This window comes from Monodelphis domestica, chromosome 1 (genome assembly GCF_027887165.1).
Source record: "Monodelphis domestica isolate mMonDom1 chromosome 1, mMonDom1.pri, whole genome shotgun sequence".
Taxonomy (NCBI): Eukaryota; Metazoa; Chordata; class Mammalia; order Didelphimorphia; family Didelphidae; genus Monodelphis; species Monodelphis domestica.
Window position 1 is genome coordinate 95,489,292 of NC_077227.1, and position 19,054 is coordinate 95,508,345.

Below are 19,054 nucleotides of genomic sequence, written 5' to 3' on the forward strand. Positions count from 1 at the left end.
TTGCCTAGTATTGCACAGTCAGTAGGTCAGAAGGAGGATTTGAACTTGAGGCTTCCTGGCTCCAAAGTTATTCTAGGCTTTCCTGACTTCATGACCATTACTATTTCTCTACGAGGCAATGGCTACTTCCTATGTATACAGATAACCACATGCCTATATGTAGGTGTTTATACATTTATGTGACTATACATGTGTGTATATACAGAATATACCAAAAAGCTTGAAACTGTCCCTTTAAAGCCCCAAAGTAAATTAAAATTTTGGGGATGTCCCATACACTCAGGCATGTGCCCACACGTATATGTATATAACACAAACATTATTTTTACTAAATCATAGACGAAGACAAATTAAGCTAAAGCATAAACAAATAATATGTCTTGCCCCAATCAGAAAAACTTGCCAGCATCAGCTCTTGGACAATAAGACTTGACTACTGATAGCAAGTATGGAGGAGAAGATAACCTGCGTCTTATTTTCCTGGAAGTTGGACAGTAAGATGTATGAAACAACAGCATTGATAACACATTCTCCCAGAAGCAGCAGCACATCCTATTTTAAAGCACTGCACTTTGAACTTCCCTGGACAAGTTGTGATTAACTGAGAAATCTTCCTATAATCAGCTAAAATGACATTTGAATTCATTTAGATAGCATTATCAAGAATATATTTTGTTTCTTTTAAATCCTGTAATTATTGCCACAAGAGTTTATAGCTACTTCCCAAAGATCAGTGGATTACCCTCTTTTCATTTCTGAGGTGTCGTTTAAGGTTTAATTAAATACATGCATCCTTAATACATCTTTGAGTATGTGATTATTCTTGGGAGCAGGCAAGAAGGTGGGGAGAGGACTATGTTAAGCAATACAAATGTCTTCCTTCATTTTTTTAAACCCTTCCCTTCTGTCTTAGAATCAATACTATGGGTTCCAAGAGAGAAAGAGCAATAAGGGCAATGCCATCGGGGCTAAGTAACTTGCCTAGGGTACCACAGCTAGGAAGTGTCTGAGATCACATTTGAACTCAGGCCTTCCCATTTCCAGGCTTGCCTCTTTATCCACCCAGCCACCTAGTTGCCCCAGCACTTTTGTTTAAAAAAAAAATAACTTCTCAAGTTTTTAAATCTGATTTCCTTACATCTATGTCTTATTCTTGACAATAATTGTATCCTCTACAATTTTTACCTGTGTGATAGAAAAGGGAAATTTTAAAACCACATACATGATGGTTTGGGAAGTGTTGGGTTTAGTGGAAAGACCACTGAAGACCAAAGAGTTGGAGGACTTAGGTTTGAATTGTGGTTTTGCTTTGTACTCCTTTACCTCTTTAGGTCACATCAGTAAAAAAAAAAGGGGGATAGCATTAGAATATGTCTAAAGTCTCTTCTAACTCTTAATTCTCTAATTCTAAAGTTGGCTGCTCTATATAGGTCATAGTATAACTATATAAATTTAAAATCATTTTAAGGTTACATTTTGAAGTTTATGTATTGTACTGTAAAGGATAATTTTAGTGTTGTGACTTAAAATCTAAATTAATTGGTTGCCAGGGAAAATCCTAAATAATAAAATACCCAAGTCAGCTGGAAATTATGGTGATTTTAATTAATATAGAGAGAAGGAATTAAGGAGAAGAGAAAAAGAGAGGAAAGAGTTAATTTAAACTGCTCCAGCTAAGGCTGAGCCAGGCAAGAGTTAAAGGTCTTGGCCAAAGGGGCCTCCCTGAGCCCAAGGGAAAAGGAAGTCAGTCTTATTACTCACCACGAGACCATCTCAAAGAAGCTGTCTGAGTGAGCTCCTTCAGGCTGAGTTCCAGGATCAAACTGGCTCCCAAGCTGCTCACAGGAAGTGATCAGCCATATCCACCTCTCTGGGGAAAGAGGGTATTTCTAATCAAGAATTACTTGAAGACAACAAGGGAGCCATCCTTGTATCTCCTCTAAATTTTTACATGTACCAATCACACCAAAGGCTTTCTCCAGGACTGCCCATACTTTTCATTCTCACCTTCTTTGATTAGATTTTTGAGTTACTTAACACTTCTTTGTTAAGTTCACCTTTTGTTAGTTACTTGACCTTTTTTTTTTAATTAATTTAACCTTTATAGTTACTTAACACCTTTTTGTATTAGATCTAAAAATAGACTTAGCTTAACATTCTAGCTTCACTATAAGGTGAGAACTAAGTATCTTCATTGTTCAATCAGGAGATTACAACTTTATCTTCCCCTAAAGTAAGTTTTAAGTAGGGTAGAGCAATGTAAAGTTCCCAAGACATTCCTGATCAAGTATCTCCATTGTTACAATCAGGAAATAGCTAAATCAAATCTTCTAAAAGTACATCTGAGTAGGGTGGAGTAGTTTTAAAATTCACAGTATAAAGAAATGTATACTTATCTATATGATGCTTTTTTTTTTAAACCCTTACCTTCCACATTAGAATCAATACTGTATTTTGGTTCCAAGGCAGAAAAATGGTAGGGGCTAGGCAATGAAGGTTAGCTGACTTACCCAGGGTCACACAACTGGGAAGTGTCTGAGTTTTGATTAGAACCCAAAACCTCTTATCCCTGAACCTGGCTCTCAATTCACTGAGCCACCCAGCTGCCCCCTCAATAGACTTTTTTTTTTAATTTTAAACCCTTACCTTCCATCTTGGAATCAATACTGTGTATTGGTTCCAAGGCAGAACAATGGTAAGGGCTAGGCAATGGGGGTCAAGTGATTTGCCCAGGGTCACACAGCTGGGAAATGTCTAAGGCCAGATTTGAACCTAGGACCTCCCATCTCTAGGCCTGGCTCTCAAATCCAAAGCTGAGCTACTCAGCCCAATAGGCTTTTTAATATGTGGATGGTTATGTTTATTATTTAAGTCTAGGATCCCTGCTACCTTTCTATCCTTTCTCTTGGTTAACCAACAATAACTCTCAAATCTATATTGTTAGCCCAGCTTGTTTTTTACCAGCTCCAATTCTGAATTTCCAATGGCCTTATATCTCCACTTGAATCATCTCCACTTGAATATCCCATCATCACTCACAAATACTAAATTATAAGAGCTTTGGAGATGCTATGTGTGCCTGTTACAGTGGCATTATTGAGCATTATAATTCCAGAACAACTGGAATATTAGATCAAGTAGGATCAAGAATAGAGTCCTCATGGAGTCATAAAGAAGCAGGAAGAGTTTTAGTAGAGTAATTTATTCAAACTCTGAATGTGAGGGGCTAGAAAAAAGCGGTTATAGTGGAAGGTTTTTAGTACTCAATACTTTTTTTTTTATTTGAAATTGAATTTAGAGTATCAAATAACTTGCTATGAATGATCTTAGACAATTTTAGGTCCAGTGAGAAAATGATATTCACGTATAAAAACATAGAATTTTAGATCTGGAAGCAGCCTTAATGATTTTTTCATTTTCTTATGTCAATTTTTTGTCATTTTTACAAGTGAAGAAACAATAGGCCTGAAGAACTGAAGTAACTTGCCCAAAATTACATATAGAATTAGCAACAGAGAAAAAGAAGAGAACTTGTTTTCTGACTCTTAGCACAATACTCTTTTGTCTTCATTATACTAATATTATATATAATATAGTATATTACATATACACTGAATATCCAAATTTGTCAGATATGCCCGCATTTAGAATACTTCCAACATGTAGTAAGATCCAAATGAGATAATATATACAAAATGCTTTGTAAAACTTTTCTGAAAATTGGAATGACTATCTAGTTTTCTACAGTCTTTCAAAAATCATTTATAAGTGGCTTAGCAATCATGTCTGCTAGTTCTTTCAGTCTTAGGATGGGGTTAATCCATGCCAGATGGCTTGAACTTGTTTAGGGAAGCAAGGTGCTCTCTTAGAAAATGTGTCTTTATTCATCTTGAGTATCAACTCCCTAATAGTTATTTTTGTTTTGTCCTTTCCATTGCAAAGATTAGTCTCATTGGCAAGGAGAAAAAAATAAAGCAAAAGAGATAAGCAGTTTTGCCATCTCTCTGATATCATCATTGACTCATTTACCCTTCTTTATCCCTTCTCCTTCTTTGATCTTCATTTCACATTAGCTACTTAAAAATAAATTAAATGATTTATCTAGTATTTCAGAGCAAGCAACTGTCTCAGATAAGATTTGAACTCAGGACTTCTTCCTGACTCCAAATCCATGACCCTATCTATAAACCAGTAGGTTATGCCAGACTATTCTAATTTATTTTTTCTTTTTTTAACAAGTTTAGTAGACTGATAGATTAGAGAAATGTCAAAGACATAGTTATCTCAAATCTTAGCAAAACACTTATTGTCTCTCATGACATGCTTGAGGACAAAATGAAGGATAAGTACAGTTAGGTGTTTTCAGAATGAGCTGAATATTTCAGTAGTGTCTCCTAAGAATCTGTGCTTAGTCCTATGCTATTTGCAATTTTTTTTCTAGTAGCTTGGATAAAAGCACAGAAAATGCTTGTCAAACTTGCAAAAGATATCCAAGCTAGGGGTGATAGCTCAAATACCAGGACTCAGAGTTAAGATTCTAAAATGTCCTGACAAGCTAGAATATTGAACTCAATGCAGTAAAATGAAATTTAAAAGTGACAAATGCAATGTTTGACACATGGGATTCAATAGAATCGTATTTGTAACAACAAGATGGTAGAGGAGAAGCTTCATTTACTATCTTCATCTGAAAAAAAAAATTTGACACTTTAATGTACTTCAAAGTTAATGAGTCAATAATGTGAAATGGCATCCAAGAAAGCTAATGTGATATTAAGCTACATTTACAGCATCACACTATCTAGGGACGAGAAGATGATAGTTCTGTTTTACTTCACTCTGGTCATATCACATCTTTAGTATTGCATTCAGTTTTTGGTACTACATTTTAGGGAAACTACATAGAGGATTGTGAAGATCATGAAAGATCTCAAGTTCATGCCAAGAATTGGAGAAGTTTAACCTATAGAAGCCAAGGCAAGGAGGAAACCTGATAAATGCCTTCAAATATATGAAGAACTACATGTCGAACTGAACCAAATTTATAAAAATAAGAGCTGTTCCTCCAAATGATAAATAGTAAAAAAAAATGTACATGTAATTTTCAGGAGAAGAGATCAAAGTTGTCAATAGTCACATAAAAAATGCTCTAAATCACTATTGAATAGAGAAATTAAAATTAAAACAATTCTGAGATACCACTTGATACCTATCTGGCAAACATGACAAAAAAGTAAAAGGATAAATGCTAGAGAGGATCCGAAAAAATAGGAACATTGATATTGGTGGAGTTGTACACTGATCTAACCATTCTGGAGGATAATTTGGAGCTGTGCCCAAAGGGATATACAACTCTGCATACCCTTTGACCCAGCAATACCACCTCTAGGTCTATATCCCAAATAGATCAAAGAAAAGGGGGAAATCCAAATTATTTCTAGCAGTTTTTTTGTGGTGGCAAAGAATTGGAAAATGTGACCATACCCATCAATTCAGGAAAGGCTGAAGAAATTATGTATTATGCATTTGATGGAAAACTACTGTGTTATAAGAAATGATAAGCAAGATGATTTTTAAAAAAAATAGGAACATTTATGTGAACTGATGCAATGTAAAGTGAGCAGAACCAGGGGAATATTGTATACAATAACAGCAATATTGTAAGGATGATCAACTGTGAAAGACTTAACAATTCAGATGAAGACAATGATTCAGAACAATCTCAAAGGACCCATGATGAAAAATACTATTTATCTATCGAGAGAGAACTGATGAACTCTGAGTTTTATTTTTTTTTTTGCAACATGGCTAATATGGAAATATGTTTTGTGTCTCTTCACATGTATAATTGATATTATATTAATTTCCCTCTCAATGGGTGAGGAAGGGGCATAAGGGTGGGAGACAATTTGGAGCTCAAAATTGAAAAAAAGAATCTAAAAATATTTTAATGTGAAGAATTATAATGTGTATGAGAGAATAAGCTTTTTTTTTCTTGGCCCCAGAGGGTGGAATTAGGTATGATGGGTAGAAGTTGCAAAGCAGAAAGTTTAAAGTTGTGGATCCAAGATGGCAAAGTAATCCAGAGCAGTTCTGTGCCACCTTCAGAATCCTCTCCAACCAAGATTAAACTGTTGCCACAAAACAAATAGAGGAGTGAAAAAAACAATGAAAGAGAGTGAAATAACTTTCAATAAAAGAAAAACCCAAAAGCTCAGGGTGGAGCTCCAAGACAGGATAATCAAGGTTGTGCCTGATTGGATCAAGTACACAGCCCCTCAAGTGATCAAGATCAGAGTGAGATCAAAAGCTTACAGCTAAGCCCAAGGCAAGTCTTTAAGCTATCCACATCTTAAGGGTCAATTGAATCATCAGGGGGAGGGGAAGTCTCAGAGCTTACATCCCTCAGACCATATCACCCCACCCCAAGCCTATTTATAATAAGTTAGGAAAAATGAGCAAACAACAAACAAAGCACCTAAGTCTAAAGACCTTTTATGGAGACAAAGAGCAAGGTACAGATGCAGAAGGGGACAATGAAAGTAAAAGAAACACATTTAAAGTCCAAAAGAAAAATATGGATTGGACACAGACTGTGGAATAACTAAAAAAAAAAAAGACTTAAAAAACAATTAAGAGAGGCAGAGGAAAAGTGGGAAAGAAATGAAAGTGATACAAGAAGAAATTGTTAAAATTAATTGTGGTTGGGACTCTGAATGTATAATATTAATTATGTGGTCACCAGGGATTTAATTTCTAAATCCCAAATGAAGTACTAAAGTAAATGGAATTTATGGTAGTTTATTTATAATATTTACAATAGAAGGAAGATATTAAGGAATGAGAGAGAGAAAAAACCTTTGGCTTCTTCTGATATCAGTTAGAATTTCTAAGCCCCAGCCAGGGGAAGAGAATCCAGAAAGGCAGGGTCACTAAGTCAGCTTTTCATTCATCAACTGTGACAGTTTAAAAAAAAGTCTGGGTGTCTGCCTTCCAGTCGCTCTTCAGGGGTCTATCTTCCAGTCCCTACTCCAAGTCAGTGCCCAAATCTCCAGACGACTATCTGAATCTGAATGAAATGAATGAATCCAAATGAATCACTCACTCTGAATGAATGATCTCCTTCTGCCTTTTGGTCCTTTTTTTAAAGATCTTTTTCTCTTGTGTCACCTCCCCTAAATTTTCATGTCTACCAATCACAGCAAATGCTTTTCTCCAGGACTGCCCATTCTTTAGTTCTCACTTTCTTTGGTTAGATTTTCTCCGGGACTGTCCATTCTTTAGTTCTCACCTTCTCTGGTTAGATTATACCTTTTTGGGTTACTTAACACCTCTTTTGGTAAGTTCATCTTTTGTAGTTAACACCTTTTTGTGGTTAATTCACCTTTTGTAGTTACTTAACACCTTTTGTAGTTAAAATCTAAAAATAGATTGTAGCTTACAATTCTAGCTTCACTATAAAGGAAGCGCTAAGTACCTTCATTGTTATCATCAGGAAATAGCTAAGTCCAATCTTCACAAAATGGACCAATTGAAAAAGAAGAACCAAAAATTGACAGAGGAAAATCAGGTCTTAAAAATCAAAATTGACCATCTAGAAACTAATGATTTCATGAGAAATCAAGAAATAATAAAGCAGAATCAAAAGAATGAAAAAACAGAGGAAAACATGAAATATCTTATTAATAAAACAAATGACATAGATAATAGATCAAGGAAGGACAATTGAGAATTATTGGACTACCTACAAGCATGATCAAGAAAAAATCTTGGGCATCATATTATAATAAATTATCAAAGATAACTTCCTAGAGATCCTCAAACAAGAAAATAAAATTAAAATTGAAAGAATTCACAGATAACCTCCAGAAATAAATCCTCCAATGACAATTTCTAGCAATGTAATCGCTAAATTCAAGAGCCACCAAGCCAAGGGAAAAATACTTCAAGCAACCAGAAGGAAGCCATTCAAATAACATGGAGCTACAATCAGGATCACACAGGACCTAGTGACTTTTACATTAAAGGATCAAAAGGCACAGAATATGATATTCAGGAAGAAAAAAGATTTGAGTTTACAACCCAGAGTCACCTATCCAGCATTTCAGGCATGAATCTGAATATATGGCTTGTGTGGTCTCTTCCAGCTCTGATAAGCACTTATTTTCTCATTTTGCACTTGAAGAAATTGTGACTAAAAAAACTGACTTGTCCAGGGTCAAAAATTCTAGTAAATTAGAGGAGATGGGACTCAGATTTCTTATTGCTATACATCCAGGTCTCTAAAATGAAACATATATACTTTCCAGGGGTATTAAGCCAAATTCATCTCTAAAAACCTATTTTACTGGGAATACTTAAGAATGTATAGAATGTTTTATAGATGTATTATAAAATAATCCTCAGAAAATTGTTGTACTTCAGCTAGGCTATCTGCATCTTTTCTGAGTTATTCAGATAACGCAAAGAATTTGAGTTAAAATATGCCAAAGCTACAGGTCTTAACTATATTGAAAATTGACAGCATCTTTTTGTCATTAAGCTATGAGCATCACAGATGACTTTCATATTCTCACTGAAGTCCTGTTTCTTATTACTAGAAAGCTTTTCAGTTTGTGTAATTAGTGTTTCATAGCACACTGGGGAACATTTATTCATTTCCATTGAATTTGGTTTTTTGGAGGTTATAAGAGTTAAGGTTTCTAAGTTGGAATGAGTGAACTTTACAAAAGGTATAAATATATAAATACCATGGTTCCTGGGTAAATGAAACATTTTTCTATAACCATGCAATTAATATTATTAAAATATCACCAGTCTCCCTTGCTGGGGTTATAGAGAAGGAATTATGATTTATATGTGTGTGTGGTTTGCATTCTATATCTGGGAATACAGGGATAGTTTAAGGCACTGCTTGTTATGGAGCAGATGAAAATTCATGACAAAACTAATTTTAAAGCATTTGACTTTTGTTTCTCATTGGCCTCACATAAAAATACTAAACCGAGATATACTGTCTCATTTTGATGCATAATTCCCCAAAACTGTTTGAGAAATTAGGTTGATGGCTTTCTCAAAGAAATATTTAAAATAAATATTTCCTGAGGGAGTGGCTGTCTATGATCAATAAATTGTTAGATTTTCAGGATTCTGGCTAATTTTAAATACTTTTTTAAAAAATTTTATAATATTTTATTTGATCATTTCCAAGTATTATTCATTAAAGACAAAGATCATTTTCTTTTCCTCCCCCCACCCCCCGTAGCCGACGCATGATTCCACTGGGTATTACATGTGTTCTTGATTCGAACCCATTGCTATGTTGTTAATATTTGCATTAGGGTTTCCTTTAGAGTCTCTCCTCTGTCATGTCCCCTCAACCGCTGTAGTCAGGCAGTTGCTTTTCCTCAGTGTTTCTACTCCCACAGTTTATCCTCTGCTTATGAATGGTGTTTTTTCTGCTGGATCCCTATGGATTGTTCAGGGACATTACACAGCCACTAATGGAGAAGTCCATTACGTTCGATTATACCACAGTGTATTAGTTTCTGTGTACAATGTTCTCCTGTTAAATACTTTTTACTAGCTCAACATCCAAAAATATTTTATATTTAAGTTTAGCTTCTTTTGCAAAACATCAGTTTTAAAAGCAGTGTTTTTTCTCTTATAATTTACAGTAATTAATGTTGACAATATATAACAATTGGTTAATTTCCATCTGATATCTATGAAACTAGAGGTATCCCTTCCACATCAAAGGGATAATAAGGGCCATGGTGCCCCTGTGATCTGGAAAATCCACATAAAAGTTTTGGCACTCCCTTCATACCAGAGAAGACATCTAATTTTTTTTATTTTTTATTTTTTGAGGTGTTTACAGTACTTTATTGTAAAATGACCACATATGTGTCAGAAATATAATTCTTGTCATAGTTAGGATACACATATCATACAGACATAACACACCACTAACTTATTACATTGCACACTGTATATCACATTACATATTAGCACTAACCTATTATTAACATTATCACTAAATTAATATTTATTAACTATACGGCATTTTTATCAATTACTTCAGTGGAGGTGGATCATCACAGAGGTCTTTATCATCATCATCTTCCATGAGCTAAAGAGAAGAATGAGGATGGGTGGAAGGGGTCAATGGAGTTGCTTGGGTGGCATCATAGGCAGAAGGGGTAGGTTCTGGAGGGATATTCGGTTTTAACTTTGAGAAACTAATGGTGATTTCCATTTGGCTTTTTTGCTTCTTCATTTCTTTAAATACGTTAGTGTGGGTAGATATTGATTCCTTACCCAATTATTTGAACCTCAAGGCACATAGCCTTTTTCTTCAATCTGTTTCTTCAAGGTTTCAGGAAATAACATAGCTACTTCTTGATTGGCAGATACCGCCTCTCCTGTTTCTTTTACATTGTGTCCTGTGTTGGCAAAGGTATGGCACGCATGCCCCAGTGTGCTAAAAGGGGCCACTCCAAGCCCCCTCTACACCACACCTGAGGACAATTTTCACATGTCCTGCCCCTCTGTCCAGCAGCCCAATGTGAGCACTTCTTCCCTTCTCCATCTGTGGTAATGTGGGGATGGGTGGGTTGGGGAGGGCAAGTTTATAGGCAGTTTGAAGGTCCAGTTTGGACACATGATCTCTAAAAGTTTCATCGACAATGGTGTAGGTTAAACCTTAAAAAAAATTGTTCAAACCAGGAGTTGCTGGACTAAAAATTCATAGGGATATACCCTTCACCATCATTTTCCTTTAGGAAATCATCTAAGGACTTAGCCTTTTCTATATGATGCTAGAGTCTACCAGAATGTCTTTTTTTATAATAATCCTATACCCAAAAGAATGTTACACTTGGTACCTAAGAAAGATGTGGATCTCATGATTTCTACAAATCCTTTACAGTTGTTTATATAACTGTAGCAAAACTTCCTGGATTTCCTTCTCTTTTTTCTTGATATGTCTTATGGTAAACTCATTAATGCAGTAATGGAGGCCAACTGCAGCAGCTGTTTTGCCTGAATAAAACATATCTAATAATTCTATTTTTTCCTTCAAGTTCACCACTTTTCCCTGTTCTTGGGAGCACTTTCTAAGCCAAAGCCACTAAGCACACTGTGCTTGGGACCCATTTTTTTTTAACTTTTACCTTCCATCTTAGAATGAATACTGTGTTAAGGGCAAGGGAATAAGGGTTAAGTGACTTGCCTATGTCACACAGATAGGAAATGTCTGAGGCCAGATTTGAAGCCAGGACCTCCTATCTCTAGGCATGGCTCTCAATCCACTGAGGCACCCAGTTGCCTCCAGGACCCATGATTTTAAAAGAGTTTATGGCATTTAAACAACACAAGATACAGGAAACTCAAGATGCATAGATCACAGTGAGATCATCATGAAATGTCACATGAAAAATTACTATAAATACACTTGTAATCCCCAAACCAGAGCATAGAGCCACAGTTCTTTAACTATAACTTTAATTTTAAAAAATAGCTATTCCTTTATCTTATTAAATAGTAAGATACATGCCATAGAGGTGGCATATGCAAGAGTACACATATTTTATGCATTTATTAGTTACTAAACTTTTAAGATATCTCTTACCTTTCTAGCCTTTATGTATCCTCTGCTAGCTTTTACAGTCTTTTTGCAAGCTTCAACTTCTTACTTAACTTTAAAAAAGAAATTGTATATATTTATCGTATTAAAAGATAAAATATATTGATATACTATGATAAAGTACTATGTGTTTCTGAGTTTCTAAATTTTTGCTATCATCTGCTGGTTTCTATGTATTATCTACAGATTCTACAAAACTTCCCCCAAATTTCCCTTTAATGTCTTATTTCAATTAGTGATATAGTGGTAGTATATATTGAAACCAAAATGGGGAAAGTCATGATATGAAAGGGATACTTGAATACCTTTTTCAATTGTGCCATTTTAGCTATTTCTAAATATATAAATATTTTCATAATATTAAACCCTTTTACTACCAATAAAATATAAGGCATTCCAGTAATGGTATTAAAAATTAAATATTTCCTTTAGTATAGTTAAGTGATAGCAAACCTTTTAGAGACTGTGTACTATACCCCTCCCTCCCCAGAGACCAAGTGCTGCCTGCCCTACCCTCATATCCCAGACAGGGGAGGGAGAAAGGAAGTGGAGTGGCCTGAGTACTCTGCTCAGGAGAGGAAGTAAGTGCTTCCATTGGGTTGCTGGATAGAGGGGTAGGGAGGCATGGTGGAGAGGGGGAAGGGAGAAGTTGTGTCTGAGTCCTTCTGCATTTCTAGTAATGAACTCTGGCAGGTGAAAGCACATGTGCCCACAGAGAGGCCTCAGCATGCCATCTTTGACATGTGTGCCATAGGTTTGCCATCATGGGTATAGTTGATAAATCACAATGTTTCCTTTAAACGTGCTACATAAATTTGCTTAACAATCTACACAATTAGTTGACTGCTGCAGAAGTTCTATATTTATTCCCAAACTGATTAGTAAGGGTATGATTATAAGATTAAAAATAAAAATAAAAGGAGCGAGAATTTTAAATGGTTAAACACACAGAAAAGAGAATATCAATATGAAGCATTCTTTCTTTTTATTTTTTATAGATTTAAAAAAAAATTTTGCCATGACTATATGATTCATGTTTTCTCCCTCCCCTTATCCCTCCTCCCTCCTGGAGTTGACAAGCAATTCCACTGGGTTATATATATTTATAATCACTTAAGCCCATTTTCATATTATTCATTTTTGTAAAAGAGCAATTCTTTAAAATATGGTACATTATTTCTTCAGCTTCTCTTCCACTTCCTTTTCCTTACTCACTTCTTGTCACCACTAACATACCTACATATATGCCCACACACACATATGCACATGTACACACTCATACTCACACAAAATCAGAGAAGATCAGGGTTTCAAGGAACATCAAAGGACATTTATCACAGTTGTTGTTCAGTTATTTCAGTCATGTCCGAGTCCTTGTGACCCCATTTGGGGTTTTCTTGGCAAGGATACTAGAGTGATTTGCCATTTCCTCTTCCAGTTTATTTTGTAGAGGAGGAAACTAAAATAAACAGGGTTAAGTGGCTGGCCTATATTGACTCAGCTAGTAAGTGTCTGAGGTTAGATTGAACTCAGGCCTTTCTGACTCCATTACCAGGGCTCTATCCACTGTACCACCTACTTACCTTAATCTAGTGTAACCCATACCCAAACAAGAATTCCACTTTCTGAGAAAGAAAATTCTTGGTTCTCTTTGTCTATTCTGAGTTTGCACTTGTGAAAAGGGATCCTTTGTTCTCTTTGCCTAGTTGGAGTTGAAGCTTTGGTTAACACTAACTTAAGTACCTCACTAGATTGTGAAGACAGAATTAACTCTTTTGTCTTCCTTTTGATTGAATCAAAATAAGCTTGAACTAGGTGGAGGAGCTCACAAACCCCTTAGTGAATTCACACCCTACTTGGTGCTAGGTGAGAAGCCAGCTAGATACTTGAAGAGTGCCACCCACCTTTTTTTCTAACTCAAACAGCCAGAAACTTGTGAATTCTTTTAAGAGTTCACACACTCAGGAATGTGTGGTTCCAAAGGTGTGAATCCTAGGAGGAGAGATGGTGCCTTCAGAGGATGAGAGGTGTAACAATTTTGGAAATTGTGATTGGTCCCTGTAAAGAGGAGTGGGGATAGGAAACCAACATAAAAGCCACAAAAATCCTAGGACTGGCAGTCTGGTGAAGTTGAGTCTTGTGGAGAGTGTCTCCTGGAGATAGTCTTCAAGGAACTTCATTGGAAACTGCAGCATCAATCCTGACTTCAACATAGACTCTGACTCCTAGACTACTTGGTTAGGTGAGTAAAAAGGCTGACTCACTTCCTAGTTTCCTAAGAGACTAGTTTCCATCTTGGAGAGACCACGTAGTTACCCACTACTGGCCCTCCTGGCTGAGGACTAGTATAGGTATTTTCTCTAACCTCTTTCACCTTTCTCTACTTTATTGTTTCCCCTCTATTTTGGTAAATAAACTGCATCCAACCATTAAATTTAACCTTTACATTACAACATACCCAACAAACAATATCTCAACCTTTGCTTAAAGACTTCTAATGAGGGGAAACCTAACATCTAATGTAGCACATGACCGTTTGGGGTATCTCAATTTGTTAGGCAGTTATTCCTTACATCAAGTCTAAATCTAGCTCTCTGCAACTTTCCTTCACTGCTACTAAATTCTGCCCACTAGAGACATGCAAAACAAATTCAATCTCTCTTTCACAAATTCCATAATATTAAAGACAACACATGTCCCCCAAGTCTTTTCCTTAAGCTAAATATTTCCCATTCCTTTTACTCAGCCTCATATAGCATTTTCTCTAGGTCATTCCCCATCCTATATTCTATCCTCAGTATTATCCAACTTATTGGTTCCCTTCCTAAACTGAGGCATCCAGAACTAAATTCAATACTCTAAATTTAGTATAACCAGAGTACCACAGAATTTTGTTTTTGATGTATTTCTTAATGTAGCTTAATATCATATTAGCTTTCTTGGCTGTTCTATCATACTATTAACTCATATTCAGTCAGCAGTCCCTGAAAACTCCTGTATCAAACATAATATGGAATGAAAGTCATTCCTTACCTATCCTTGTATTTGTTTATGATGGAAATCTTTTGAACCTAAATGTAAGTCACTATATTTAGCTTTTAAAATTTTATCATATTATTATTCACCTCAATATTATAACCTATTGAGATATTTTTAGATATTAATTCTTTGATCCAATGTAATAACTGTCCTCCTTAGCTTTTGAGATGTGAAAATATGATAAACATTCTATCTATACCTTTATCCAACCCATTGTTCAAAATATGAAATGGTAAAGAGTACTAATTCTTAGGACTCTACTTTTGAGTAGACATCAAACCAGCAAGAGATAGAAAGCAAAGAAAAGCTTTGAAAAAAGATGACAAGATGCAATATTAAAAATTCTAACTATAAATGAGAATAGGATGAATTCACTCAAAAAATCAGAAGAGGGTAGCACAATGGATTAGAAAGCAGAATCCAACAATATATTATTTACAAGAAAAACACTTGAAACAAACATCCAAATAGAATCAAGCTTAGTGAATGAAGGAAAATCTATTATGCTTCAGGTTTACTCAAAATAAAAGGAGAAACAATCATCTCAGACAAGGTAACAGCAAAGAAAGTCTAGATTAAAAGTGTGAATCTTAAAAACTACTCAGACTGTACTTTAGAAGATTTGGTTAAGCTATTCCCCTATTGTAACAATGGAGATACCTGATCAGGAATGTATTGGTGGAGTAATTTTAAAGTTCCCAACTCATACCTTATAGTAAAGCTAAAACCTTAAGCTACGTCTATTTTTAGATCTAATACAAAAAGGTGTTAAGTACCTGTAAAGGTTAAGTTAATAACATAAAGGTCAAGAAACTTACAAAGGGCAAGCTTAACAAAGAGGTGTGAAGTATTCAGAAGATTTAATCTAACCAGAGAAGGTGAAAACCAAAGAAGGTGAAAACTAAGAATGGGCAGTCCTGGAAAAAAGCATCTACTGTGACTGGTAGATGTGAAAATTTAGGGGAGGTGACATAAGAGAAAAATCTCTTTAAAAGGAAGTGAAGGAACAGTTCAGGGACAATTGAATTTAGTTTAGAGAGGATTTCAGTTCAGAGTGAAAGAACCCAGCTTGGAGATGGTCTTGTGGTAAGTGATAAAGACTGACTCTCTCTCCCTTAGGCTCAGGCCTAGGCCATTTTGGCCTAGGCCTTTTTCTACTGCTTGGCTCAGCCTGAGCCAGAGCAGTTTAAATTAATTCTCTCTCTCTGTTTCTCTCTCTCCTTCCCTTAATTCCTTCTTTCTTTATTAATTAAAATCTCCATAAATCCCAGCTGACTTGGGTATTTTCATATTTGGGAATTTCCCATGGCAACCACTTACTTAGATTTTAAATCAAAACACTAAAATTATCCTTACAAAAGTCATATAAATAGACTCTACATTATGCTTAAAGGCACCATAGACAATGAATTAATATAAGCACTTGAAATGTGTCAAATATCATACCATTTAAATACTTAAAGAAAATGTTGAATGAGCTCCAAGGTGTAATAATTAAAATGGTTGTGAACATAAACTGTAGTGATTAAATAGTGGAAGAGTCGCCATAAACTGTGGCATTTAAAAGAGTGGATGCCATAAACTGTAAGAGTTAAAAGAGTTGAAGATATAAATTGTGATAGATATAAGAGTGGGTGAGTAAATTTGTGACTGCAGAAAATATGTTTTCACTACAGTGTCTTGTTTTTAAATGAATATAAGGTGGTCGCCAGGGAAATATTCCCAATTATGAATATACCCAAGTCAACTGGGTTTTATAGGGAATTTAATTAATAATATAATGAGGAATCAAAGAAAGAGAGAGAGAGAGAGAGAAAGGAAATAAATGAGAAAAGAATAGGCTGGCCCAAGCAGCCCTGGCCAACCCAGGCCTAAGCCCTAAAAGAAAAGATCAGTCAGTCCTAATCACTCACCATAATATCTGTTCAAGTGAGGATTCAGGGGGACAGAGTCTCCCCAGAGGGAGTTCCAGCCAGAGTCAGCCTCCCTTGAGAGACCTCCTTAGAGATTGTCCTTTTCTCAACAACCTCCTTAGAGACTGTCTTTTGAGAGATCCTGTTTTTCAGCTTTTCCTTTCCTTATAAAGGGAAATTTTCCTTTGTCACCTCCCCTAAATTCTTACATCTACCAATCACAGTAGACGTTTTTCAAAGGACAGACCATTCTTAGTCCACACCTAAGAAGGTGTGGATTTTTGAGTAATTCACACTAGGAAAGCTCTGAGTAAGTTTCCCAGTTCTTTGTTCCTTGTAAATTCACAAGTTGCCTGACCTTTATAGATACTTATCAACCTTTTGTATTAATTCTAAAAATAGGCATGGCTTAAGTATGGGTTTAAGTACTTTTCATTGTTCAGCAAGGAGTTTTCTCCCCTAAAGTAGTCATAAGTATGGGTGGAGTAGAGGTCCTCCCATTTCTGATCTAAGTAGAGTTCTCACTGTCCAAATGGGGAATGTTCCCAATAGGGAATTGTCCCAATGGAGAATTCTCCAATGGGGAAATTTTTAACATTCACAAGTCTGAGAAATTTCAAGATTCACAAAGGGAAAAAAAAAAAGATAGGAAAACTGAAATAGAGACTTCAAGATACCACACTTCAGACCTGGTCAAATCTAACAAAACAAAGTACAATAGAAGCTCACTGGCTTCTAGTTTGTAGGTTTGAATCTTCCATTTTTTAAAAACTAGGCAACATTCGCTTTTCTTTGTTCTTCAGGCATCTTATTCTCTATAGACCTTCAAAGATTAATGATAGTGGTTCAAAAAATAATCACATCCACCATTTTTTCAATATTCTATGATTTAATTTGTATCTGGTAACTGAATTCATCAAAGACAATGCAGCGCCTTCTTACTATCTTCCTACTATCTTGGACATTGATTCATAATTAGGCATTTTTGTTTTGTTCTTTCCAGCTCAAAGGTCATTTTCCTTAGCAGAGAAAATGAAAGCAAAATTGAAATTCAACATAGCTCCCTTCTCTCTGTAGTTAGTTATCATCATCTTATCTAGCCTGAGCAGCAGTTTTAAGCTTTCTTTGATCTTCTTTCCCTCCCACTATAGCTTAAAAGTCTTGTCTTAGTATTTCTGTCTGTCTTTGTATCTCTGTCCATAGGTTTGTCTTTCACCTTTAGTTTGCCTCACTATTTTCAGCTTATTCTGAGGTTTTTAATTTACTTACTGCTTTTCTTATGGTATTCATGAAAACAACCTAAGTATTATTTTATTCTGACTTTTCTGATATATTAAATATAGTATTTAATTGTGCTTTTTATGTTAAAAAATGTTGATAAGCCAGACTATATATACAGAAGGGAGCAATCGATATGAGAAAACCTCTTGAAACTATACTGTGCCTGCAATGATAGGTAGAAGGTAAGATATTTAACCTAGAAAAAAAGATTTAGGGGTTATGTGATCACTATCTTAAAATATTTGAAGGAATTTCTTGTGGAAAAGAGATTAGACTTATTCCATGTGACTCCAAAGAGCAGAATAAGAATCCTATAATAAGGGATGAAAGTTAGAGGGAGGTAAGTCTAGGGACAAATAAAGAGCTTCTTAAAATTAAAACCATATAAAAACAGACTGGACTGTTTCACAAAGTAGTGAGTTACAATGTTACTGGAAGGTGCTCGAGCAGAGATCATATGATCACTAGTTAATAAGAGAATAAATAAGAATTATAAATTGATAGAAGATAGACTAGATGACCTCTAAGTCTCTTTCCAATCCTATGATCTTGTTATTCTACCTCTACATATATAGGGCTTGACTCTGATCCTAGATCCTAGATTTAGAAACTGAAAGTACATAGAAATAATATAGGCTAAATGACTCATTTAATAGATGCAAAAAATAAGGTCCAGAAAAGTTAAGCAACATACTCCAGGTCACAAAGGAATTAAATGGTAGAGCCAGCAATTCAAACATAGGTTCTCTGATTCAAAAATCTAACACTCTTTACATTACATGATAAAGATTCACAATGGAAGTCATAGAAGGTTACCATGATTTGTAATAATGCAATTTACTGAATACTAACTGGTAAGTAGCTATAGAGGAGAAAATACCAATGGCGGACTGGTATAGCAACTGTTAATGTTGCTTAAAGAAAAATGTGAGATAGTCTGAGTTTGATAATTCAGCTCCTTTTTTGAAAATGTTCTTTCCTTCTCTCAACATAATAAAGGGATGGGCTCACAGAAAATAGTTTGATCAATCACACACCTTTTCCTTTTTCTTGAAAAACTGCAGCCTGCATTTTGTGGGAAAAATCCACATAATTGGTATATACCCATCTTTTTTTTTTTTTTAGTGAATTAGGCCTTAACTGTCAGCTAACCCATTTTGTTCTAAAATTCAGC